Source organism: Mixophyes fleayi, chromosome 4 (genome assembly GCF_038048845.1).
Source record: "Mixophyes fleayi isolate aMixFle1 chromosome 4, aMixFle1.hap1, whole genome shotgun sequence".
NCBI lineage: Eukaryota > Metazoa > Chordata > Amphibia > Anura > Limnodynastidae > Mixophyes > Mixophyes fleayi.
This window is the reverse complement of record NC_134405.1, coordinates 19,759,787-19,761,912: the sequence shown is the minus strand read 5'-3', so window position 1 is coordinate 19,761,912 and position 2,126 is coordinate 19,759,787. Positions and strand designations below refer to the sequence as shown.

The following is a 2,126-nucleotide window of genomic DNA, read 5'->3' as shown; positions in this document are numbered from 1 at the left end:
GGACCTGCACAGTGTGCAGCTGCCGGCAGCAAGCCCCCGCTAGGGGAAGGGGGGGGGGGGGGGGCGATCCGCCACTGCTTCAATAGAGAGTGAGAGTGAAAGAGAGAATGTGCCCGAGGTGGGTACACTGCAGGAGCGGTTAGAGAGGTAGGAAGTGACCCAGGAGAGAACGGTGTCTAGAGGGACAATGGAGTGAAGGATGTGTAGGAGAAGAGGGTGTTAGTCAGAGTCCAAAGCAGCAGAGAGTTACAGGAGAATAAGTATTGCAACAAAAAATAATTACATTTATTTATAGACACAATTACAGTTATCACATTAAACAACATGAGAGCAAACTGAAAACTACAACTTTGTAAACTAAAAATGATAAACACATGCATGTTGGTTTAATCCCATTGTTAGGAGTGTTGCAAGGCAGGTCATGCTGGAACCCATAATGCCCGTCTTCTTTCTCTGTTTAAAGTATAAGAGAAAAAGCAATCAACCTTAGGCCATTTGGAAATCAAAAATTCATTGACAGTAAAATCTACAATTTGTTGCCTTAACTGTAACACAAATCCCGCAATAACCAAAAAGAAAAGACACAACTAGATACTTACAAGCTGCAAAAGGCAACTCTTCCATGTCTTGATCCTTCTGCATGAAATGAACCTTACCAATCCTCCTCGATTACTGAATGTTTTTCAGGAGAGCCAGACATGTCCCAGCTAAGACCTACAGTTTATACATAGATCTATTATAATATCCTTCAATATAAATAATGCATTATAACAATTCCAAAGCTAAAGCTTTGTTCAGAACATATATTGTAATCAATTCTGTATTCGCCACCATTACTTTATTACACTAACTCTAATGTTTTCCTCTGTCCTATACTTACTCTATACATTCTCTATACATATATATTTATTCACCTTCCCAATGTAGTATCCTAGAAATTAGTTATAATAGATGTATACTAGTAACAGTGAAGTATAGCAGTACAGTATATATAATTCAGGATAGTTTAGTATAGAAGCATTATAGCAGTTAGATCAGTAAAGCAATATAGCTTACAATAGACCATACATGCCAACTTTCAAAACTTCTGGCCCAGTAGATCCCGGGGGAGAAGTCATGTGACCATATGACAGGGGGGTAGGAGGGGGCGTGGTGACATCATTGCGTCAGATTAGACCCGCCCCCACTGTAAAACGTCAAAATTCACGGCATTGAATAGCGGGGGCGGAGCTTAATGAAGTGATTAAGCCCTGCCCCCACCATTCATTGCCGTGAATTTCAGCGAATCCGGGAGGTTTGCCTACTCTTCCAGGAGTCCGGAAGAGTAGATATTTAGATATAGTAATATATAGATATATACTTCAGGATAGTAGTATTATAGTTCCGATATAGATATACAGTTCAGTATAACAGTAGTTAGTTAATATGTATTTCAGGATAGAAAATGTATAGATCAGAATAGCGGTAGCATTCGCATTAAAGCAGTAATAAGGTACAAACAGTAAGAAATACTTGTAAATACACTTCATACTTGCCAACTCTCCCGGAATGTGCGGGAGACTGAGTATGGCAGCCTCCCGCATTAGGAAGTGGGCAGAATTAGATCCAAAATGCCGCGATTCCCTGAGAATCGCTGCATTTGACCAGACCCCGCTGTAAAATGTGTCATTACGTCACGGGACGGGGCCAAAATGAGACGTTTTCTGAGCCAAGCCCCCCGCACGCCCACCTCCCCCCGGCAGCTCCTAGACGCCGACTGCCATAAGTTGGCAAGTATAATATATATATATATATCCTTATGTCCGCTTGGTTCTGGGGTCTATTTTTAGGGCTTAGATAGCTGAGAAGAGCCCATGTCCAACAGTAAAAAGCAAGTGACCCTCCCAGGGTCCCAACACCCTCTCTTGTCTCTGTTTAGTCAGTTTCAGATAACAGCTCTGATACCTGAGTTGTGTGAGGGGGTCTTACAAACACAAGCAGCTAATGTTGACATGTAGCTGGAAGGAGATACCCTGAACTATGTATGAAATGGCAGGGGAATCATATTATAGGGGAAGATTCTTCCACAAGCCCCATTCATTTTTTAATTATTTTACTGTATAAATACCCTACTATAAATACTGAGA

The 2,126-nt window shown here is 41.4% G+C and overlaps 1 long non-coding RNA gene across 1 annotated transcript; it reads right to left on the bottom strand.

Moving 5' to 3' along the window:
- Positions 1–265: 265 nt before the first annotated feature.
- Positions 266–1,687, bottom strand: LOC142149699 (uncharacterized). Its single transcript, XR_012690876.1, has 2 exons — positions 600–1,687; positions 266–453 (listed from the first exon to the last, which is right to left on the bottom strand). It is a non-coding gene; the product is annotated as an uncharacterized LOC142149699 (long non-coding RNA).
- Positions 1,688–2,126: the final 439 nt, after the last annotated feature.